This window comes from Phyllobates terribilis, unplaced genomic scaffold (assembly GCF_046119375.1).
Source record: "Phyllobates terribilis strain yellow unplaced genomic scaffold, ASM4611937v1 Scaffold_2__4_contigs__length_985480577, whole genome shotgun sequence".
Lineage (NCBI taxonomy): Eukaryota > Metazoa > Chordata > Amphibia > Anura > Dendrobatidae > Phyllobates > Phyllobates terribilis.
The window spans coordinates 786874818-786888532 of NW_027362762.1; the positions used below are offsets into that span (position 1 = coordinate 786874818).

The 13715-nt window shown below is 42.4% G+C and overlaps 1 protein-coding gene across 1 annotated transcript in view; it reads right to left on the reverse strand.

Annotated features, from left to right (window-relative positions):
* Window positions 1-2475, reverse strand: part of IL1RAPL1 (interleukin 1 receptor accessory protein like 1) — a 2084623-nt gene extending 2082148 nt beyond the window's left edge. The window contains exon 1 of the mRNA XM_073667404.1: window positions 1563-2475. The gene's annotated coding sequence lies outside the window, so the exon portion shown is untranslated. The remainder of the gene's footprint in view (window positions 1-1562) is intronic.
* Window positions 2476-13715: the final 11240 nt, after the last annotated feature.

Sequence of the window (13715 nt, forward strand, 5' to 3'; positions counted from 1 at the left end):
TAATGGCTTTGTAGTTTTTCTCTTAGATTGCTTCAAACTTGTTCGACTTTGCCGGAGATGTGCACATGCCTAGTGGATAGATGCTTCATTTAGCCATGGATGGAGAAACAAACAAGAAAACTAGTTGTATTCCAGTCCCACGTAGTTGTTGCTATTCACAATCCCTTTCAGGACCTCCCTAACCCCACTTCATTGTTAGCAAACATGGGATGAAAGCCTTGGCCTCAACATTGACCTTGACTAAGACGACAGGCTGATCTTGTCAATGGGACCATTGTTAGCTGGTACACTTGTTATATTCCGGAGTTGTGATTAAGGTGGGGTGCAATCCTAGCAGCTTTGATTAGCCGTCCACTGACCCATGGAATATATCTGCTGTGGGAAAGCTGGTGCCAACTGCATGGCAGACAATTTTAGAATTGCAGCAAAATCTCATCTCAAGATCCTCTCCTCCCTCCTTACTCCCACTCTCCCTGTCAATTCATTTCTAGTCTTCTGGTGACAGGAGAAGTTAGAGCAAGTTATTTATATAATCCTTTGGGTGGGGTATTCTGTATTCCTCCACATATCCGGCTTATCCAAGGGATACCCTTAACTTGCTGCATGTCATATGCCCTATCACCTTTTCTGCATTATAGAATATGATGCAACAAGAATTGGAGTTCCCAGCAGACATAACTTTAGGGCTATGGCTCATTTACATCCCTATCAGACCTCTGCAATATAGGGATTTTTGGGGATCCCTCATGTCAAAACTTTTCTTTTTTTTTTTTTCTTCTACCAGTTAAAGTCCAAACCCATGCTTCACCCTAGCTGTGGAGGATCTACCACAGCATGTCAGATTGAGTTATCCCCTATGCACTGACCTCAATGCTAGCTGCCTATAGTATAGGAATCCTTTTGATGGCATCTATGTGTTTTAATTGACAGCAATGCTGTAGTGACTGTGACAGACCAGGGATTGTGCTTGAAATTGATTGTGCCAGCCCAGGCATTGTGCTGCTCTATTTTTCCTCCAAGAGCTTGCAGCTATATTATTCTCCTGCAGAATCTGCAGAAATAATTGCATACCAATCCATACCAATACACTTAATGTCATTTAACCTCCTGCTGAAAGAAAAAATAAATGGCACAGAAGGAGCAGTGGTGGAATAGTAGATGTATATGTATGTAACCATGCAGGGTGCTGCTGCTGCAGCTTGTGAGATCAATGCACCAGACACTACTGTCCTTATTCTATACATTGTGGGAAAAAGCTTTTATCTGTGCTAATATCTGACTTAATGTTGCCATTGCTTATCAGCCATACTGCATTAACCCTTTACCTGGACCTGAATTCTGTCTAATACAGATGCATATGATAAATGGCAGAACAAGGCAGGGTGCCCTAATGGCATAACACACCATCATCATAAGTGTTATCTGCAGTTATAGATTTCCCTCTCATATCCAATATACATGAATAGTCTGCAGCAGCAATCAGGGAGTCCCCTTAATTCAGCAGCACCCAAGTTTCAGTAGTTAGACCACTGCATGCTTTCTGGAAAGGAAAATCATCTTACCCAGCACGATCTTCCAAAATATTCTGCTGTTGGAATCAGTCAGCAAGGTGATAGCTGGTCATCACAATGCTTAGTCAGCAGATCCACCTTTTTTTTTATTTCCTTGATATGTGGATAGAAATATAAAGATGTATTTTTCTTCTGCTAGCAAGCAGCAGCAAAAGAATCCCCATTCACAAGTGCCAAGTTCCCCACCATACAGGATAATTCCATCTAGCAGACCTTTGCTTGCTCCTCCAGCTCTCAAAGTAGCCAGTTATGTTCAGTGTACAAGATCCAATCCAGGTGTGAATCAAAAGGATGAAAAAAAAGAACTGAAATTAAAAAAGAACCATAGAAGTCTGTTATCAACAAGGAGAATAAAAAAACCTTCTCTGTGCCTGCAGCCTTTTCAAAGCAAAGCCCCACTATACATGTAAGATCTCTCCATATTCAAGATGCAGCCAGGGGGGGGGGGGGGAGAAGAAGAAGCAGTGTATGTATATTTCACAAGTATCCTGCAATAACAGATCCAATGGGGTTTTCCTTGCACTGTACTGCTATGTGAAAAAACTCCTACTGCTGGAAAGGGTTTCTCCTGGGTCCTAGCACTCCAAAATGAGGATGAAGAAGGAGGTAAAAGGAATCAAAATCAGTTGTCTGCGAGCTCCCGAATGATGCTAATCTCCAATAAAGATGAACACCATATAATAATGCAACTTGATGAACAGCCACCATCCAGAAAGAGAGGAAGCAGGGAGAAGAGAAGGAGACAAGGAGGGAGGTAATAGAAAGACAGAGATAGACAGAAAAAAGGGGGAGAAACTGCAATGCATAAATGAATCCAGTGTTTCAATAAGATCTCCTCATTTGATTGAATGCATTCTCCAGCCTGCTGCAACTGCAAGTCACAAAAACGATACTGTTACTGCCACCCAATGGATATTTCAGTCCTAGCCAATCCTCAGCTACTGCTTACCACCCTCCAGTTTAGAAGGCTGAATTAAAACAGGAAAGCCTTACATGGAATCAAGAAAAAAAAAAGTCTAATGGATTAGCTACTGCTGTCTGTGATAACAAGTGCTTTCATTGTGCTCCGTGACTGCTGCATACTCCATAATGTGTGTATGATGCCAGCAGCTTCTGCACCAGCGTTACCCTATGCAGCACTGGCAGCGCACGGCCACCCTGCACTCTACAGGCAAGCGCTTTCTTACTTCATTTACTTGCTCACTTCCATACTACACCGTTGCTATGGGATCTCTTCTTTGTTCCAAGTGTCTGAACTGTGTGGGAACATTTTATCTTCACTCAATTCTCCTGCTAAATATTCTGGATCTGCTACATATCAAACTAATTGTATCACCAGGACACAATGTGGCTTTGTCTTATCACCTGTACAAGCAAACCGCAGCTGCAAGGTGCATCTCATTACAATCAAAAAAATCAATTAATTTGTTCATATTTACTGGGCGGCGCAGAAAAACAAAGCTTTTTATAATGCAACTAGAAATGGACTGGATCAGCTCATTAACCCTTAGGCTACATTGCCACGATGACCTTTTGGTGCGATTTTGACGATACGTCAAAAACGCGGCGACTTACAGGTCCAGCAAAGTGGATGGGATTTACAGATATCTCCTGCCCACTGTGCTTTTTTATTACTCAGCGTAAACTGACCTGCGATACCTGTTTCAAATCCGCAGCATGTCGATTTCTCTTGCGGGTACACTGAGTTTTTTGTGTGAATTTTTCCCATAGACTTGCATTAGATGAGGAAAAACTGTACAGTAGGTAAAAAAAACGCACATGTGTTATTAGTGTGTTTCCACAGCGGAAACAAAAACGCATATAATCCGCATCTAAGTATATCAATAAAATTTGGGAAAAATCCAAATACCAGGAAGTATCAAAAACAAAGCAGCTTTATTTAAAGCATGGCACACCAAAGAGAGAAAAAAATGCAGTGTCAAAAATGTGTTAAAAAAAGCACCAAGTATTGTAGAGCACGACGTTGGAGACGAGAATCTACAATCCTCGAAATCTGGAACTCCAGATTGCCATCAACCATTACTGGGGGCGGGGGTAGAGGTGAGAGCTCAAGAGGTTCCACATATTTTTTAAGTAAGGACTTATGGAACACGTTGTGGACTTTAAGGGCCTGAGGAAGTTCAATACGAAACGCTGCTGGGTTAATGACGGCGGTTATTTTATAGAGACCAATAAACCTAGGTCCCAGCTTCCAAGAAGGAACTTTCAATCTTATATTTCTGACAGACAACTACACAAAGTCATTCACATTCAGGTCCGGACTTGGCAAGCGTTTTCTGTCAGCCATACGTTTATACCTGTCTCCCATGATTTTTAAATTACTCAGCACACCCTGCCATACCGAGGAGAGAGACAAAGTACTGCTCTTGCTAAAGTCTCACAAGTAGTAATGAATATCGCCGGTAACTCCCTTTCAAATACACCAGGAATTTATACACCCAGGCCAGGGAGCTAATTAGCCAGAGGGAGGTAGCTGCTGGGTCCTACAGACAGCCAGCCTCTAAGAAGAGGCCTGTAATGCCAAACGTAGAGATCTCCTGCAACCAACTGCAGGGCGACTGTCTGTCACATCTGACACACCCTTGACACATGAGCTCTGGATAATGCATCCCCCATCACTGATTGACTGCTTTCTGTGTACACTGCACAAGGGAAGAAATCTACCAATCAGTGGTGTGGGCAGGGTTATACAGAGCTCAGCATTCAGTGAACTGCTAGATTTGAAGCACATAAAACAGAGATTTTATCAAAATAACAGCGAGTTCAGTAAGTGACACATTGCTGGAATCAGGGTCTCTGCCCCTACATTATACTACTCTCAGAAGGAATTTGTGTGCACGACCATATTTTCGGTCTGAGTGCAGTCCGAAAAACGAATAGCACTCGGACCAATGTTATTCAATGGGGCAGTGCAGATGAACAATTTTTTATACTGATTGAATCCACATATGAAAAAAATTGCAGCATGCATGATTTTAAGCCCGAAATTGGAAGAGACTCATGGCTTGTTCACATGATAAATCGGTTGCATGCAATCCGATAAGAAAAGGGATTGCACTCGAACCTAGGTTATTCAATGAGGCAGTGCAGATCTGCATATTTTTCTCAGCTGTATTCGGCATGAGGAAAAAAATTGCAGCATGCTACAATTTCACTACAAAACCAGATGGGTGAGAGAAAAAAATTGCATGCCATACGAACCACAATTCTGGAATGTGCGAAACTGTAAATTGTCCTGTAAAAGATTATTAACTGCTGAGTAAAAATCGGATTGAACATGGATGACAAGTAAGAAAAAAATCGTCCGACTTTTCTAGATGAGAATGGGACTAATTTTTTATACACTCATGTGACCCCAGCCTCACCCATTCAAGTATCTGGATGTGAGAAAAAAATTGGATGCCATACGGAGTGATAGTATGCATCTGATTTTTACGGATACATTGCAGTTCTGTAACATAGGAAACTGTAAATGGTCCTTTAAATGATTAATAGCTGCAGAGTAAAGAAATGTATTGCATACCAACAGCACACGGGTGACAAGGAGAAGAAAATCATCTCACTTTTCTGGATGCAATTCTGTATGAGTTTTTATACTGTCGTGTAAACCTACCCTTAGGGGCTCGCGAACACAATGGTATAAATCTGACGAGTGCTATCTGATTTTTTATCAACTAGCACTCGGATCAATGTTATTCAATGAGGCAGTGCCGATGACCAATCACTGCTGCGATTTCACTCCGAAATCGGAGGGGTGCGAGAAAAAATCAGATGCCATACGGAGCCACAGTACAGCATTGATTTTTCCAGATACAGTTGAAACCATAAGTTTACTTACACTATATAAAAAGACACATATGCAAGTTTTTCTCAATATCTGACATGAAATCAGAATAAACCTTTCCCATTTTAGGTCAATTAGGATTACCATAATATTTAATATTTGCCAAATGCCAGACTAATGAGAGAGAGAGAATGTTTTAAGGCATTTTTATTACTTACTACAAAGTCAAAAGTTTACATACATTTCATTAGTATTTGGTTACATTGCCTTTAAACTGAACAACTTGGATCAAGCGTTTAGGATATCCTTCCACAAGCTTCTCACAATAGTTGGTCAGAATTTTGACCCATTCCTCCTGATCAAACTGGTGTAACTGACCCAGGTTTGTAGGTTGCCTTGCTCGCACCTGCCTTTTCAATTTTGCCCATAAATTTTCAATAGGATTGAGATCAGGGCTTTGTGATGGCTACTCCAAAACATTGACTTTGTTATCCTTATGCCACTTTGTTACCATTTTGGCAGTATGCTTCTTGTCATTGTCCAATTGGAAGACTCATTTCCGCCCAAGCTTTAAAATCCAGGCTGATGTCTTTAGATGTTGCTTCAAAATTGCCACACAATCTTCTTTTCTCATGATGCCATCTATTTTGTGAAGTGCACCAGTCCCTCCTGCAGCAAAACAACCCCACAACATGATGCTGCCAAACCTGTGTTTCACAGTTAGTATAGTGCTCTTAGGCTTCCAAGCTTCTCCCTTTTTCCTCCAAACATAACAATGGTCATTATGGCCAAAAAGTTCAATTTTAGTTTTATCAGACCACAGGACATGTCTCCAAAAATTCATGTGTGCTTTTGCATTAATCTGTCTTTTTTATGTTTCTTTTGAAATAATGGCTTCTTCTTGGCACAGTGGCCTTTCAGGCAATGTTGATATAGTACTCGTTTCACTGTGGTTATTGACACAATCTTACCAGCTTCCGCCATCACCTTCACAAGTTCTTTTGCTTTTGTCCTTGGGTTGATATGCACATGTCGACCAAAGCAAGTTCATCTCTGAGACACAGAACCAATCTCCTTCCTGAGTGGTATGATGGCTGGACATTCCCATCTTGTTTGTACTTGCGTATAATTGTTTGTACAGATGGATACGGCACCTTCAGGGATCTTGGAATTGTACCCAAGGATAAACCAGTCTTGTGCAAGTCCACAATTCTCTTCCTGATATCTTGGCTAATTTCTTTAGACTTTCCCATGATGCTACACAAAGAAGCAGTGTGTTTCAGGTGTGCATTAAATACATCCACAGGTGTGTCTCTAAATAACTCAGATGTTGCCAAAAAACCTATCAGAAGCTTCCAAACACATGACATCATCATATGGGCAGTCCAGGATTGTTTAAAGGCATAGTAATCTTAGTGTATGCAAACTTTTGACTTTTCAGTAAGTAATAAGCAATAAAAATGCTTTAAAACATTCTCTCTCTATTATTCTGGTATGTGGCAAATATTAAAAATTATGGTAATCCTAATTGACCTAAAACGGGAAAGTTTTATCCTAATTTCATGTCAGATATTGAGGAAATATGCATATGTGTCTTTTTATATAGTGTATGTAAACTTCTATTTTCAACTGTACATTACAATTCTGTAATATAGGAAACTGTAAATGGTGTTGTAAATGATTAATAACTGCTGAGTAGTGATGAGTGAACATGCTCGGATAAGGGGTTATCCGAGCATGCTTGGGCGCTAAAAGAGTATCTTCAGCGGACTCGAAAAATAGGTTTGACAGCTGCATGTCTCACGACTGTTACACAGCCGAAACACATGCATAAATTAGCCAACAATCTATTTACTAGGCAATCTATGCATGTGTCGCACTTGTCGAACAGCCATAAGACATGCTGCTGCGGCGACTCAAAATTATTTTTCGAGCACGCTGATGATATTCTATTAGCGCCCAAGCATGCTTGGATAACCCCTTATCCGAGCACATTCACTCATCACTACTGCCGAGTTAAAAAAAAAGGATTGTATACGGATTTCAAGCGAAAAAAAAATCATACGACTTTTCTAGGTGAAAACCGAATTGATTTTTCATATGCTTGTGTGACCCTAGCCTAATGGGGAAAGAAAGGTGTGAATCTATTGATACAGAGATTGTTTGATCACTAGGACTATATAGAGCAATACAACTGCATTGAAGTATGTAGACAAAATGTTCTCCTATGAAGCTCAGTCACAAGCTAGACTTCACATGGTGGCTCAAATGCCAGCCATGGGGGGCTTCAGAAGGCCATATGGGAGCCTATGGGAGCCTGTGGAAGCCTGTGTATGTGCACTCCAGTGATAGCAATATTTAAATGCCAATTTCAGGGAATGAAAACGGCAGTTCAGTGGATATGGAACATAAAGAACAAAACAGTCTGAAAACAGAGCAATAGACTCTGATTTGTCTTATTGTGATAAATTGCAAAAAAATCTAGTATATATTTACTGACACCAAACATAGCAACTTTTATAGATGCCACAGTTCTTGTCTTATGATTTAAAGATATTGCTGTATGTATGAGCATGTTTGCCATTCAGGAGATTTGGAATGCTGAGTGGCAAATGGTAATGGAAGCTACAGAAGTTTAAATATTTTTATTTGCCTGAAGGGGATAACTCATTGGCTTTTAATGGAAAGTTATGAAAATGAATGTAGATCTGGCTGTCTTCATATAATGTAAATGATTGGTAATGTTCTAGTGAGGAGGGCTTATTTATGAAGAAAAACGCAAAGTAATAGAAGTGTTCCCATAGCAACCAATCAGGTCAATGCTGCCGGATAAGAACCAATTCTATGTAAGGAGTTCCTAAGAAGAAAGGTGCCTATGTTAAATACATTACTAAAAATATTTTTTTCATATTTATTATATTTTTGGTTTAATTTCAACCACTCAGACTATGGGCAAGTAAATTGGTAGATCAGATAAATCACCAGATTGCGATGCCATGCACATCTATAAGGTCCCCTATTGCTTTACAGAAGAATTTTCTGGAGCTCTTGGAACCACTGTGCCTTCAAACTCTGGGTTCAGAGACACTCCATCCTCCCATTAATGCTCTTCTGTGGACATCTATACTATGGGAGTATTCTTCATGTTCCGCTGTATGAAATTTGAGACATGCAGAGTTCTCATAAGGAACCACAACCATCTTGCAACAGAAGTGCTTGTCAGTGTAAAGTAGTGGAAAGCTGTTCGGCACCCCTTCTGAAAATTTCTTGCATAATTTGTGTATTGACCTGTAATTGTGTCTGTTTTATTCATGTGGGCTGGTATGTCTGGTTGCTTAGGGGTTAACAACTGGGCCAACTCATGTGGAGGATGGGTTACAATGCAGCTGAGGGAGAAGTTTCTGGTTTTGATTCAGTTGAGCTTTGGAGAGAGAAAAGTACTGTCAGAGACAGCAGCCGATTGGATGTGTGCGGAAGAGTTGATCGTACACAGGGAGTAGCAAGTCAGCAGCGAGAATTAGAAGAAACAGAAGAAAGTAGAAAAGAAAGAAGAAAGTCTAGCAGTTGCCAGACCAGGGGGGCCTTAGTGAAAAAATACGGGATCTGATAGCCTGGGACACCTTTATAAAAAGTCACAGCGAAACATATTGACTTGTGTGACCTTTATACTGCAAAAGATGAAGGCCCACCAGGTAATTAGCTGTATTTTTGTAACGTTATCCACAACTTTGTGCCTCTGCCTGAAACCACAAAGTTCATGCCTCTGTAATGTGCAACAGATGAAGTATTTAAGAATCATTCCTGCTACAGATTATGTACATGTTCAGTGCTCACATCTAGTAAGCAACAGTTTATTTTCTTAAAGCACTCCTCTAGGATTTTTTTAATTGCAGCGCTGGAGTGGTGCTTCTGATCTCAGGTTCTTGACCCTAGTCTTATTGTCACTGGTTTACCGTGACATAGAGGAGGCAGAAGACCGCAGCGTCTGATTCCTCCCAATCCTGCACTCATTAGAATCCTTTCGACTTCATATTAAATGTTGCAGGTTTCTTTTAGCAGTGCAGGTGTTAATCTGCTCAGTTGTGAGCTCCTGGAAGCTTACCTTCATTTACGCTCTCAGCTGTCCAGTGTTAGCCACTCCCTGCTCCTATATATACAGGCCTTTGGCAGGCTATCATTGCCAGAGCTAGCTTATGCTGCATGGTTCTAGGAGTGTGGAGGAGAGTGGTTATTTGAAAAGGCGTTTGGTGGATTTCAGTTGTGTGGTTTAGATTGCGTGTTTATCCAGTTCTTCTCTTATTTTGGTTTGATCCCCATCCTCCACTTTCCGGTGTCAACCCCTGTTGTTTGTGTGCATATATTTGCATGATTGGTATTTTCCTTTATCCCTGTTTTTATTACCTTGTTAATCTTGTTTGTTTACTGCCATACGCTACTGCTTCCCTCTTCCCTGGGGGGGGCAGAAGGTGGGCGAATTGAGGAGCTCAGACAAGGTACATGGCCCTGTCATCTTCACCTACAGAAGTAATTCGGGGAATAGAGCCAGCTAGGGCACCCCTAGCATTAGGGAAAGGGTAGGAGCCCCTGGCCCCGGAATACCCCACATCAGAGTTGTGACACTTATACTCACCCACCACCGTCTTCATCTTTTATCATGGCCGCAAGTGTTGGACTCTGGCAGTTTGTAACCTGCTGGATCACTCCAGTGTTTAATGGAGTGAGCTGGAGGAGGTCACTCTTCAATGCAAATCTATGAGAGCCTCGTTCTGACCTCGTTCTGGATTTCATAGGCTTGCATTGAGAGCTTGCGATGTAACTTGTGACTTTCAGTCACAAGATGGCATCGCGGAACCGGAGTGGCCAACTTATACAGTATAGATGGCTTTCTCCACTTTAGGTTATGGGAGTTGTGAAATGTTAGGCTGTTATTAAATCATTTACATTCTAAAATTAAGAGCTTTATCTGCATACATTGTTTCTTCCTCTCTCGATTGTCGGCTGTTGGAAAAGAAGATTCTCATTCTTCTGATAGGTGGAAGTCTTGAAAGTGGAACCTGCATCTAGCAGACATGTATGCCATGTATTTTCAAATGGTAATAGTCCTTTAAGTTTTTTACCTCCCTGGAGGGCAATCTAGTATGACAATGTGGTCCTCGCACAAGGATTAAGGTCTTTAAACTCTGTAATGTCCCTATTCAGGCAATATACAACTTATGAGGTTGTACAAAGCTGTGATATGGAGGTATTATTTTTTTTGTTGTGGTGGTATCTGTGTTTATATGTTATAACTAGCGTTGAGCATTCCGATACTGAAATATCGGGTATCAGCCGATATTCGCGGTATCGGAATTCCGATACTTAATTCCGATACTTTTACAATATCGAATACCGGAATCGGAAGTTCCCATAATGCCTGCGCTCTGCAGTGTCTCTGAAGGATGACAAGCTGGATGGCAGCGCTCAGCTGCGATCCAGCCTGTCATCAGAATGCCATCCCAGCTTGAAAGAATTCTCCTGATTGTTTAAAAGCCGGCGGGCGGTAAAAAGCCGCCTGCTTTTAAACAATCACACAGCCCCATACTGTTTCCCCGCAGCCTCCGACCCCGATCCTCCGCTCCCCCCGCCACCTCCCATCCCGATCGTAAGTTAGGACCGGGCGGGGAGCGCAGCACCAAGGAGCGGGGAGCGAAGGACCCGGGCGGGGAAGCCGGCAGTGAAAAGACTTCACCGCCGGCTTTCCCGTTCTGTGCTGCGCTTTCCCGCCGGTTATTTCAAATGAACAGCTGAGGTATCAGGTGATGCTGATCAGCTGTTCATTTCAAGTAGCCGCGGTGCCCTCAGAGGGTTCATGTGAGTTCATGCTTGACTGCATTGCATGAACTCACATGAACTTTCCCACGGCCGCACAGGTCAGCCTCACCTCCCAGACCATCAGACCCGTCATGATTGGTGTGTGCGGGTGTCTGTGCAATGTCTGCGGGTGTGCGCGGTGTCTGTGCGATGTCTGCGAGTGTGTGCGGTGTCTGTGCGATGTCTGCGAGTGTGTGCGGTGTCTGTGCGATGTCTGCGAATGTGTGCGGTGTCTGTGCGATGTCTGCTGGTGTGTGCGCGGTGTCTGTGCGATGTCTGCGCGATGTCTGGGGGGTGTGTGCATGCAGGAAGACATAGGCCGATGTGACACTACTACTCCCATCGGCCTATGTCTGTCCCCCATCCACTCGTGCCAGCAGGATCAGCTCGATGGGAGCAGTAGTTCCCATCAGCCTGATCCTGCTATTTAAATTGCCCTACTGTGTCCCCAATAAATTTTAAATACATGTCATTGGTGGCAAGTGGTTACCTACAATAAATTAGTTCATACATTACCTGTCCCCGCCGATCGCCACCTAAAATAAAGTAAAAAATAAAAAAATACACCTATACTCACCTAGACACCTAATTCCCCGAAGCCATAGATCTCCTGTAATAAAATATAAAATAATAAACCACAACCTTATCCTTACCCCTCCGTAGTAGTCCACGAGTGTCCCACGATGATCTCCAGTTTAGAGCAGCCACATAGAATGTGACCACTCTGAACCGCCGCCGCCGCTAGAATGACGGGCCGTAAAGCATCCCCGTCATTGCATAAGCGGGTTCACTGGAGTTCAGGCAGCGCTGCTCCGGTTAGCTCCTTTACGGCCCTGCTGTATCGTGAGATATTCTCACCGTACAGCAGTGCCGTAAAGGAGGTCTCCGGAGCTGCGCTGACCGAATGCACTCCGGTGACCTCAGTCAGGGGCTCCCGCTGCCGGGAGTGGACGTGTTCCCGGCAGTGTGAGCTTACAGCAGCCATTCACAGCTGTCACCATCTCCAGATGTGACAGCTGTGCATGGGAGATCAGTGCAGGAACGTGGACAGGTAACTATTTTTTTTTAGTAAACTAAGAATTAAATAAAATGGTGTGTTTTATTTCAAATAAATTATTTTTTTCTGGGTGTAGTGTGTTTTTTTCTTTTTAACACTTTGTAGATTAGTAATGGGGGTGTCTTATAGACGCCCATCATTACTAACGTGGGCTTCATGGCAGCTGGCGCTGACATGAACCCCAACCCTATTACCCCCTGCCACCGCACCAGGGCATCGTGGAAGAGAGAGGCTAAGTGACAGAATTGGCGCATCCTATTGATGCGCCATTTCTGGGGTGGCTGGCGGCTGGTGTTTCTAGCCTGGGAGGGGGCCAATATTCATGGCACCCTTCCTGGGCTATTAATATCAGCCCCCAGCTGTCTGCCTAGCCTTTGCTAGCTATTAAAATAGGGGGGACCCCATGTCATTTGTTTGGGGGGGTCCCCCATTTTAATAGCTAGTAAAGGCTAGGTATTCAGCTGGGGGCTGATATTAGTAGTCTGGGAAGCTCCGTGGGTATTACCCCCTTCCCAGGCTTCAAACATCTGCCCCAGCCGTCTGCTTAACCTCCGCTAGAGACTAAAATTACGGGGAACCCCACGCCAATTTTTCTTTTAATAAATCCTTTATTTTAACACTAAATGACAAGTACAGTAATCAACACTATCACTGTACTTCTTATATATGTGACTGACATGATTCTATCTATCTAATCTATGTGTGATTCTCTATTCTTTCTATTCTAAATTGTCGGGTACCGCTGCTGAATTGCCGGCCGGCTTTTTTAAAGAGACGGTGCATGAAAACACTAATATTTTTTTTAATAAATCCTTTACACTAAATGACAAGTACAGTAACCAACACTGTCACTGTACTTCATATATATGTGACTGACATGTTTCTATCTATCTAATCTATGTGTGAAGCTCTATTCTTTCTGTTATAAATTGTCGGGTACCGGTGTTTGCCGCTGCTGAATTGCCGGCTTTTCATGTTTCACTGTGAGCACTGTTCCCATCGATTTGGGCAACCACCTCCCCCAATACATTCTACATTATTGTTAGTTGTTTTCCTTCATGTTGAATTAACCTACAAGGAAAGAAAGGGTTTATTTTCATTCCGATATTTGTGTCCCATTGACTTGCATTGGTTTCCGGTATCGGAATCGGCGATATCCGATACTTTTTGGGTATCAGCCTGATCCAATCCGATCCGATGTTTCCTGATATCGGAAGGTATCGCTCAACACTAGTTATAACTACAGAAAAAATGTTTTTTTACTTACTTTTTTTTTAAATATACCATTGTGTTATTTTATAAAAGCTGCAAGGCATGAATTGGAAAAAAGCAGAGCAGTCTGAGTGAAGTCATATTTTTTGGTTGTCAGAATATTATTCGAACTAGTTCTTAATGATTTATGAATTAAAGTACCTATGGAGAGCAGGATGCA